General features: G+C 37.3%; 1 pseudogene; it reads left to right on the top strand.

Annotated features, from left to right (window-relative positions):
• Positions 1-9775: 9775 nt before the first annotated feature.
• On the top strand, positions 9776-10750 carry LOC131488570 (dynactin subunit 6-like; annotated as a pseudogene).
• Positions 10751-11400: the final 650 nt, after the last annotated feature.

Raw genomic sequence — 11400 nt, 5'->3', positions numbered from 1 at the left:
ATTAGGGTCTTGTCAACCTTTTCATTTTTTTAGATTTAGTATTTCATTTCATTTCTACTAAATAAATTCAATGTCCTTCTTTCCTACTACAGAAATAATTCCCTGCCTGAATTGCCTCACTGACCAATACAGTCAACTTCTATTCCCATTTGAACATATGTTACGTTTTTTGTGTTACTCATCTAGCAACAACTTGAAAACAAGAATCACACCTTATTCTTTTTTAATGTTGTATTTATTTATTTTGAGAGAGAGAGGGGGAGGGGAGGAGCTGAGAGACAGGGAGAGAGAGAATCCCAAGTAGGCTCCATGCTATCAGCACAGAGCCCAGTGCAGGGCTGGATCCCATGAACTGTGAGATAATGACCCGAGCAGAAATCAAGAGTTGGATACTGAACCGACTTAGCCAGCTAGGCACCCCTTTTTTATGTAAAAGAATAATGATCAAAATAGATGTTCAAAAACATTTTAATGTACTAATTAAATGACCAACTTTCCAGAATCATGGAAGTGGGTATAAGGTAGCAAAAGATCCCAATGTGAAATTTATAGGAGGTAGACCCTTTTCCCAGTCCACAAACTCAGAAATGCAAAACAAAATTAAACTTTACATTTCCATTTCTGAACTTGATTTCCACCTCAATCCCCCATTTGACAAAGGTGAAGAATGACTCTTGGCCTGGTTCTTGTGTTTTGCCCCCCCAATTAATTCAAGATTTAGATGGCAATTCAAGATTTCCTCTACCCAATTTTCTTTGAGTTGTGTCTAAGTTGTGGGAAGAATGGGTGAGGGACTTTCAAATATCAAAGCTTTGGGGGCAAATAGTATCTGGGCCTGGATATAGTCTGTTAACATGGATGTGCACTGAGATGCAGATAATCTAATCTGGGTTTTGGCTGTTATCATCTTCTCACTCTGGCATGTGCAGACATGTCTGCATTTGCATCTGGTTAATGGTTATTAAGTTTGCCCTGGCATTGAACTCTTCCCCTCATCCTGACAGAGAACTCATAAAGCCCAGCACAATTTAGCAGCCAATGTCTCCCCTACCCACGGCTGCACAAGGCGGGGAACAGGTGGCAGAGACAGCAGTGTGCATGGACTCTTCCTGGAGATAGACACTGGCATCTACTATTTTTTTCTCCTTAGGCAGAAGAGAAACAACAAACCAGGGGACAATATTAAATGTTTAAGGGGAAAAACATTTTCTTGACACAAATTTATCAGTTTAACCTTTAAACAAAATTAAACAAATTTTCCTTGTTGTGACATTGCTGAGGAGCTTAGGATGCTGATGTGCACCATGAATCTCCAAGAGAAAGTATATCAATGCAGCAATTATCTATCTTATTTGAGTAGCTACCCTGGCACAAGTGATCCCTAGAATACAATTTGGGGAACGCTGTTCCAGTAAGCTATGTAATACTGGCCTGTTGTTACTGTTCACTTAATCACCAACACAGATCAGGGTGTGAGGGTAGTTTGACTCTGTATCTGAGAATCTGGCATCTCATTTCAATTCAGTTTAAGTTCTCCTTGACACTACCTCAAACAATATGCAAATATGAACCTCCAGGGGATAAATGGGAATGAGGCATGTTAAACAAACCTCCAATCTCTTTATGCTTCTCCATTTCTAAGTGGTCATGTCAAACTAGAATTCTATTATTTATTTTAAAAAGTTAGAAGCAGGGCGTTTGGGAAAGAATAGTGGGCAGGAAGTGGAATATCCAGTCCTGGCTATACCACTAACTGGTTGTGTGGCTTTCGTCAATGCACTTCCCCTTTTGGGCCTCAGATTTTTCATTTTATTTATTTATTTATTTTTTTAATTTTTTTTTCAACGTTTTTTATTTATTTTTGGGACAGAGAGAGACAGAGCATGAATGGGGGAGGGGCAGAGAGAGAGGGAGACACAGAATCGGAAACAGGCTCCAGGCTCTGAGCCATCAGCCCAGAGCCCGACACAGGGCTCGAACTCACGGACCGCGAGATCGTGACCTGGCTGAAGTCGGACGCTTAACTGACTGCGCCACCCAGGCGCCCCAGATTTTTCATTTTATATTGGGGATGATAAAGAAGTAAGAGGTTGGGCTTACCTTTCCATTCTGATGGCATTCTGCCTAGTGACCAGTCACTGGTTGATGGATCTATCTAGCAAACTAAGTAAGAAACTATTCCTCACAGTGCATCAGCAGCAGGAGGCATCAATATTGACAATCCCATATGTTTACATTGCACTTTGCAGTCATTCAATCTTTTCACAACAGTTACTTCATTTGAACCTTAGAATAGCCAATGATATACAGCAGGGATTATTATTCTTTTTACAGACAAGGGGAAAGCCCATTTCAAATATTTCACCAAGGTCACTCAGCTCTTCAGTGACAGAACTGGGCTTGAACTCTGGCCTTCTGACTTAAGAGTCCATGTGTATTTAATGATACTGTGTTTGCTTCCCATTCTGAAACCCCAGCAGGGAGTAGTTTTACTCCATTCTCCATTGCTGCCAGACAATGTCTCTAGGGAATGCGGTACTCATTTTTTCTGAGAGGAAAACACGATGTTAACTCATACAACATAATAATTTTATGGTTTGAATGAAAAAAAATTGCTCTTGTCAAATTCAACTTATATTACAAGACTGAATAAAAATTTTATGTACTGGGTGAAGGAAAAATAGAGAAAAAAGTATCCTGAGTGGATGAGCTTAAATTATCTCTCATTTGAATGAGTTCATTTCCCAAAGAGAGTTTCATCAGGCTTTTTAATTAAGAACAAATTGTTCATCTAGAGTCAGTAATTTTCCAGTGACCTCTTCTTAACACTCCCATCTAAGGTGACAGAAATGACAATAGGACTTTCAAATTAAAAATGTCAAGCTCTTGCAGATATTGGGCCCTTCAGTTCAGTAACTGAGTCAGGGAAAGGAGGTGACTTAGGGGAAATAGTAACATTTTAGCCAAATTTCTCCCCTAAAATAAAACTCAGTGGTGTTAAAGAGGCCTTAAGTTTGGCAGAAATTGACACTAGAGATTGGATACATCCAGTAAAGTGTTTAAACAGGAAAATGTATGCAAATACACACACATACACAAACACACACACACACACACACACACACACACACACGTATGTTTATGTAACATTGCCTCAACATGGAAAAAATTCAAAAGGATACTTCCAAAGTTGCTAATATGATGTTATTACAGCAGTAGTTGCAAGTGGGGTGGAGGGCAAGTAAGATGGGAAAAGGGAGAAGGGAGCAAAAGAAAAGAAAAAAAAATAACTAAAAATAGAAAGTATGAATGATAGGATAACTTTTATTTTTTTATATAAATTTTTATGTGTGTACAAATGAAAATTTTAAGGGAGATATTATAGCAGGTGTTTTATGAGATACTAAAGCATTTGAGAACCCTGAAGAATAAATACTGTGTCAGGGACTGTAGGGGATGAGGCTCAAGAGCTGGGTAGAGACAGGAGTAAGGAAGGCTAAATGCAGAATGTAATGGAGCTTAGATTCCTTTGGAGGTCAAGGGAGAGCCACGGGGAAGTTGTAACTAGGAGGGTAACTGTTTTAAACTTGAGTGTTAGGTCATTTTTTGTCAGTGGTGGTGTGATTAGATAGGGCATAGGAGGAGGGAACTAACGATCCTTAGTGATGAGTTCCTACACTAGGGCAGTGGTAATAGGATCAGTTCGAAGTACAGAGATTCAGAAAAAATAAGTGGTAGTGCCATCATTATCTTTACAAGTACTACTTTACATGTTCACTATGACTACACTATTACTATTACCATAACTTAAGTGCAACTATTTAATTAGCACTTACTGTGTACCAGGTGCTACATCTAAAACCATGTTTGTTATCTTAATTAACTATTACAGTAACCATGAAAGATGGGCACCTGGCTGCCAAATACTGTACAGAGCATCATGTGAGGCATGAGAAAGTGACCTTAGCAAAGAGAAGAATCAAACAGAAACCAAAATTTTCAAGACAAACATGGCTTAAAAACCAAGCCATGATATGTAACAGAAGCTACTACACTCACATGATTTTGACACCAAATCACTCAGATCCAAATGTTCTCCAAAATGATCACAAACTGTTTTGACAGTAAATCCACACATGCATGTATTCCAAAGATAAGAGCCCACTTCTTCCAACAACTCATCTGCTTTACAAACCCTATCCCTGCCCAGAACATACTTATTAATTTACACCCTGAAATCACTCCATGACTAACTCTAGTTACTAATAACCTCTAATCATTACAGAAATTCAAATATAAACTACTATGAGGTATCACCTCACATCTATTAGGAAAACTATCAAAACAAAATAACAAGTATTGGAGAGCATATGAACAAACTGGAAAGCTTGTGTACTATTGGTGAGAGAGTAAAATGGTGCAACCACTATGGAAAATAGTATGATGGCTCCTCAAAAAAAAAAAAAAAAAAAAATAGAATTATAATATGATCCAGAAACCCCAAGTCAAAAACTAAGTCTACATCAAAAAAAAATTGAGAGGAAGATCTTAAAGAGATAAATGTACACACATTTTCAAAGCAGCATTATTCAAAATAGCCAAAAGGTAGAAGCAACCCAACTGCCTATCTACAGACAAATGGATAAACAAAATGTAGTGTGTGTGTGTGCGTGTGTGTATATATGTGGTAGAATACTATTCAGCCTTAAAAAGGAAGGAAACTCTGACTTGTGCTACAACACTGATGAATCTTGAGAACATTACTCCAGGTGAAATAAGATAGACGCAAAAAGACAAATATGGTATGATTCCACTTATATGAGGTGTCTAAAGTAGTCAAATTCGTAGAAGCAGAAAGTAGAGTGGTGGTTACCAATGACTTTCAGGGAGGGGAGGAGCAGGGAGTTAACAGAGAGTTTCAGTTTTGCAATATGAAAAAGTCACGGACATCTGTTGCACATCAGTTTGAATATACTTAACAGTAGTGAACTGTACCTTTTAAAACTGTTGACGGGAACCTGGGTAGCTCAGGCGGTTAAATGTCTGACTCTTGATTTTGGCTCAAATCATGTTCTCAGGGTCCTGAGATCAAGCCCCACATTGAACTATGCACTGGCATGGAGCCCGCTTAGAATTCTGTCTCTCCTTTTCCCTTTGCCCCTCCGCACTCTCACACACAAGTGTGCTCTCTCTCTCTCTTGCTCTCTCTTTCTTAAAAAAAATTGTTGAAATGCTAAATTTAATGTTATGTGTTCTTTACCACAACTAAAAATTTAAAACAAAACCTTCTAAACTCCTTTCTGTGACCTCCTTCTTTGCAACTACTACTAGGACAGATGAGATGGGACTCTCCCATACTCAACAAGTTTATAAATTCAGTTCTGTATCATCAGCAGCCTTCCCTCATGATTGCTGGGGGACTTAGTGTGCCATGTACACCCTGCAGGTCACAAGTCCACAAATATAGTGCTCAAGAACATAGGCTTTGAAGACAGACACATTACAGGCCCTTGAAGTTCTGGCATTCACTAGCTGTAAAATTTGGGGAAATGTATGAAACCTCTCTGATACTTCCTTCTTCACATGGGGACAGAATAAGAGTGCTTACTGCATAGGGTCATCGTGAGTATTAAGTATGATAATAAATGAAAGTCTGGCATAGTGCCTGGCACACAGTAAGATGGTGCTTAATAAATGTAGCTTCTGATAGTGCTCTGTGCCCATTGATACCATTCCTTCCACTACTCCATCATTCTGAGTGAAAAGTGGGGAGGATTCCTGCCCCCTCCATCTGATGCTTCCTTTCTGTTTATTTCCTAAACTACCATTTATCAAGCTCCTACCAAGTGCCAGGCCCTGGGCTAGGCATTGGGAGTGTGATACACAAGTGCTACATCATAAACGAGTTTCACCTCTGGTAGCAGAGTGAACATGCACTCAAATAATACACAAAAGTAAACTGGAAGTGTGAGGTGAAGTGCTGAGAGTGAAGGGAGCACAAAAACATCTACCATCAGGGTTCCAAATTAAAACACAAGTTTTACATTTGTTACATATGTGCAATAACTAGTTCCAACATGTGAGAGCGCTGGCATATACTGGGCACTCAATAAATCTTAGCTTCCTTTTATTTTAAGATACTTAGAAGCTTTGTTCTGCTTCTTTCAATATGTTATTATCCATAAATCTACTAGAGTCACAAGTTATAATAGGTAGAATATCCTACAAGAGAAAGTCAGTGACTAGAATGTTGTAAATTTTTGTTCTAAAATTTCTGTTTATTTCTGGAGGTCAGAATGCCAAGGGATAAGCAATGTAAAATTAAATAATATAAAATTAAAGAGGATAATGATATGTAAGCCTCTATTACTGTAATGGTATGTAATAAGAACTTAGCAAACTTGATTTTTATTTTCCTCACTTGCATTTGCTTTAGATGCTGTACAAAACAATGTAAAATAAATTCTCAATGTATCTTTGTCTTTGAAATCAATCAATCAATCACTGTGTTACAGAACTGTTTTAAAACCCCATCTGCAGGAAAGTTAGTAGTGGTTGTAATAATAATAATAATAATAATAATAATAATAATAATAATAATAAATTGTTTTATTGTGGGAGACTGAAAATAAGCTGGATAAAGGGTCTAAAGACAGAATCCATTAGCTTTGTTTCTTCTTCACAACACCTCTGGCCTTTTAAAAATAATTCCACCACTTCAGATCCTTTTTGAGAAGAGGATCCAGAAACAGAGTACAATTAGTCTTGAGACTTTCCCTCTCTTTTCTCCAAAAAAAGAGGGAAAAAATTAAATCTACTTACTATATGCATGGTACTAAATATTTTTACATCTAATATCCCATTCTCCTCAGAGCATCTCTGCAAAATGAAACTAGTGTTCTCATTTTCCAAATGACAGACATGAGACTCAGAGATGTTCTACAACCTGCCTTGAATCACACAGCTGGTAAGATTCCAGGTCTGTGTGACCAGCAATCTGGTTGTTAGTTCAAATTTCTTACCCTGGCAGGAGCTGTGATAGCTCCTTAACTGTTTTATTATTCTCAAATTATCCAGAAGGATGCCAGATCCAAGTATAACTTTTTCTGGAGATACTTAAAAATTGGAAAGCTGCAACAGGTACTGATCTGAATAATCTTGACTTTGAAAGCTTCTCAAGTTCTTGTAACTAAACAGATCACAAAAGAAAAGCTATCATAAATACTGCAGCAAGTTAAACTTTCTTTGGAGAAAGTTTCTGAATTCCATGTCTATGAATATCAAAGAAATAAGAATTGCAAGTGGGTATCCATATAATGCTGTGTTAACATTCACTGCTCATTCTCCCTCCTGCTTCAATGGTGGAAAAGATTAATATATCATTCAGTTAATACAAAGTGTAATTTATTTCCAGAGTGCTATGTTTCCTTTATAGCATCAAATCTGGCAGCTCTACACAAGTGCTGTTCTGTCAAGTGGAATAACGCTTTCAATGAACTTGTCTCTGGAATATCAAATGTGTAATCTGCTGCACAACACGCAATCCTACTGCTCAAGCCCTCATCATCTAGTCTACTGGTTTCCACATAAAAAAAAAAAAAAAAAAAACACTCCAAGGCCCTGACCTCAATAAGATGCAAACCAGCCACCAGAATCTACAAGATTAGTTCTAGTTTGTTCAAGTCCCATTCTGCAATTCTGCTTCTATAACCACTGAGCATAAAGAGGGTAGGAATATTTCACAAACCCTAAAGTACTCTGGCCCTGGACAGACAATATTCTACAGAACAATGAGATTTATATTGCTTCTCCCAAGAAGAGTGCATTCCCATGGAATCCTAATACCCTCTCCTGGGACCCTCATTGGGTAATGCTTAGATGCTCCAAAACCTACACCTTGGCCAGCAACTAGGTTTTGCCGTTCTGTCATACTGCCCCAGTACTTTAACAGAATTTTATCCAGCTAGACATCATGCTTCTAAGAAACAACAAAGGCAACTCAAAAATATCTACTTTGCTAGTAACAATGAGCCCAGACCCTTTCCTTCCATGAATTCATTCCTGGGCTGCTCTTTTCTGATCTTTTTCCCCTTTAGCTACCACGAGACCTCAAGATTTACTTGTGGCTCCCAGAACATGAACTTTGTGTTTCTGTCTCATCTCTCCCAGTGTAAACTCAGGTTCACCTAAGGACTGTGTGAATTTGGCTTATCCAATTCATTTAACAAAAAGAATACTTATATGTGCCAGCATTATTCTAGGTGCAAAGAATAACAAAGAAAGTTATATAAAGTGATAGATGCTAAAAAGAAAAACTAAATCAAGAAAGTAGATGGGGAAGGATAACTCAAATGCAAACAGGGTCATCAAAGAAGGCCTCACTTTGGAAGTGATATTTTAGCAAAGACCTAAATGAAATGAAGGAGAAGGCTGCTAGTTGAGCTGCCTCAGGTAAGAGTAACCTGCCAGATGTAACAGTCATGGAGAACATGAATGATAGAGTCAAGTGGGTCTATCTCTTGCTATTTAAGAAAGGATCAACATATTGCTTATTACTTATTTTCTCTGAGCCTCAATGTTTTCAACTATAAAAATCTCAAAGGAATTTTTAGTTTCAGTGAGATAATATACATAAAACTCAAGTCACTTCATTGCAGCTCAATCAGTGTTATTTAAATAGATAAATGATATATAAGTAGACAGAGAGCTGGGCAGATTGACAAGAGAATATGGTAAAGTAGAATAGGATTAGATAGGACAGAAGAAGATGCAACAGGGCAGGAGAGCTCAAGATGGCCACATGGGTAGTTAGAGAGATAATATCCATATAGGCCCAGAGAATCCAACCTTACTACTTAGCCCCCACTTAACTGGGGCACCTAGCTACACAATCCATAACATAGTCTCCTGATTTGTGTCCTAGACATAGCTCTAACACTAAAAATTAGTGTGACTTTGGATAACTCATCCAGTACTTTTGAGTTTTATGTTCCTCATCATTTAAAGAGACCAAAGCACACTAAATAATTGTTATGGCTTCTTCAGGTCTGTTACTATATGTTTCAATAACGCCCAAAATTTATTTTTATGGGCTTTACCACAGTTAAATAAAGGAGTGATATTTACACAAAGGGATATAGGTTTTGTCATTTCTTAAAAATAGCAAGAAACAGTCTCCAGAATATATCATGTTAGGCCACAAAACAAATCTCAATAAATTCAAAAAAGACTAAAATAACATTATGCATCTTTTCCAACCACAACGATATGAAACTAGAAGTCAATCCAAGAAAAAATTTGGACAGAACACAAATACATGGTGGCTAAATAACATACTACTAAAAAATGAAAGGGTCAACCAAGAAATCAAAAAGGAAATAAAAAAATACATGGGTACAAATGAAAATGAAAACATAATAGTCCAAAATCTTTGGGATGCAGCAAAAGCTGTTTGTTCTAAGAGGGAAGATCATTGCAATAGAGGACTCCATCACAAAATAAAATAAAATCTCAAATAAACAAACTTTGTATATATCTAAAGAAGCTAGAAAAAGAAGAACAAACAAATCCCAAAGCCAGTAGAAGTAAGGAAATAATAAAGATTAGAGCAGAAATGACTAAATTAAACAAAAGAACAGTTCAATGAAACCAGGAGCTGGTTCTTGGAAAAAATAAAATAAAATTGATAACCATTTAGCCAGACCCAACAAAGAGAGAGAAAGGACTCAAATAAATAAAATCAGAAATGGAGGAGAAATAAGACAAGGGCCAAAGCATGGCAGAGAAGGCTGAAAAGAGTGTGAAGATTGCTCCTGGAGCAGTTGTGTATATAGAAAGTGAAATTTGGGGCGATATTACTATAGGACCTAGGACAGTGATTCACTCTAAAGCATGAATTATTTCAGAAGCTTGGCCAAGAGTGATCGGTGAAGGTAATTTAAAAGAAGAACAAGTGTGCAACTACATGGATGGAACTAGAGGGCATTATGCTAAGCAAAACTAGAGAAAGACAAATCTATGACTTCACGCATATGAGGACTTTAAGAGACAAAACATGTACATAAGGGAAGTGAAGCAAAAATAATATAAAAACAGGGAGGGGGACAAAAATATAAGAGACTCTTAAATATGGAGAACAAACAGAGGATTACTGGAGGGGTTGTGGGAGGAGGGATGGGCTAAATGGGTAAGGGACATTAAGGAATCTACTCCTGAAATCATTGTTGCACTATACGCTAACTAACTTGGATGTAAATTTAAAAAATAAATTGAACAATACTGTATTATAAAACTATAAATAAATAAATAAATAAATAAATAAATAAACAAACTAAAAAATAAAAGAAGAACAGGTGCTTATCATAAATGCTTACCCTAATAATATCACCCTTGATGCTTGAAGATCCAAAGCCGAAACCTATGATCAATGGCAACAATAATGTGTTTGACGTTAGCTGTTATTTCCAAACCATGAAAATGGGAGACAATGCAATTGAATCAAAAGCATATGTGGGCAGAAACATAATATTGACAAGTAGTTGCATCATTGGGGCTTGCTGCAACCTGAATACATTTGAGGTCATCCCTGAGAATACAATGATCTATGTATGGTACAGACTGCCTTTGTCAGGTGCAGACTAACCGACCACAGCCCCAGACACTACAGCTGGATTTTCTGATGAAAATCCTGCCCAAATACCACAACCTAAAGAAGACTATGAAAGGAAGCTAAACTCCAGTTAAGAACTAAGAACAATAGGGGCGCCTGGGTGGCGCAGTCGGTTAAGCGTCTGACTTCAGCCAGGTCACGATCTCGCGGTCCGTGAGTTCGAGCCCCGCGTCAGGCTCTGGGCTGATGACTTGGAGCCTGGAGCCTGTTTCCGATTCTGTGTCTCCCTCTCTCTCTGCCCCTCCCCCATTCATGCTCTGTCTCTCTCTGTCCCAAAAATAAATAAAAAACGTTGAAAAAAAATTAAAAAAAAAAACATATGACATCAAGATAACAGTTTGTTATATTTTTGAAAGGGCCACAGTGTTTATGCACTCTTACCAATTCACAGAATAATATATGTTGACTTTATTTTGTAAAATTGAGTCAGAGAGGAAAGTAATGGATTTTCCTTGTAACTGTCCTATATAATTTATATAAAATACATTATTTTCTTCTATCCTTATTGCTTTCCTGAGAATTTACAGATTTGGTTCAATTTTCTTTTGTCATATAAAATGTTAGCTATGATTTTGGTTGTATAAAAGACTCCCTGTGATAAGAAAGGGCATATTATTATGTATTTCTGTTCTAGCATAAACTATACTAAATAAAAATGCTAATGACAAAAAATAGAAATAAAAACCAACACCACAGAAATACAAAGGATTATAAGAGCATACTATGAAAAA

Source organism: Neofelis nebulosa, chromosome 10, assembly GCF_028018385.1.
Source record: "Neofelis nebulosa isolate mNeoNeb1 chromosome 10, mNeoNeb1.pri, whole genome shotgun sequence".
NCBI lineage: Eukaryota > Metazoa > Chordata > Mammalia > Carnivora > Felidae > Neofelis > Neofelis nebulosa.
Note: the sequence above shows the minus strand (reverse complement) of the source record. Positions and strands in the feature narration are given on the sequence as shown.